A 389-nucleotide genomic window follows, 5' to 3' on the forward strand; every position below is an offset into this window, starting at 1 on the left:
GTGTGGGGCCCCCAGAGGAGGAGAGAGGAGACAGAGAAGGAGACAGAAGAGAGAGAAAAAAAAAAGAAAAAAAAAAAGAGAGAAAGGAGACAGAGAGGAAAGGAGACAGAAAAGGGGACACCTTCACACAGAGACAGCAAGGGCCAGAGATGCAGGGGGATATATATATATATATATATATATATATTTATATATAAATATATTTATATTTATATATATATATATATTATATAAATTTATTTATATTTATTTGTTTTTTGTGTTAGGGTGTTTTGGTGTTTTGTTTGGCTGTAGAGGAGACAAAGAAGAGACAAAAAGAGACAAAATTAAAAAATTATTTTTTATTATATTTTTTATTGTTTTGTTTTATTATATTCTTTTTTTTTTTT

This window comes from Eimeria mitis, genomic scaffold, assembly GCF_000499745.2.
Source record: "Eimeria mitis Houghton genomic scaffold, Emh_scaff5419, whole genome shotgun sequence".
NCBI classification, from domain to species: Eukaryota; Apicomplexa; class Conoidasida; order Eucoccidiorida; family Eimeriidae; genus Eimeria; species Eimeria mitis.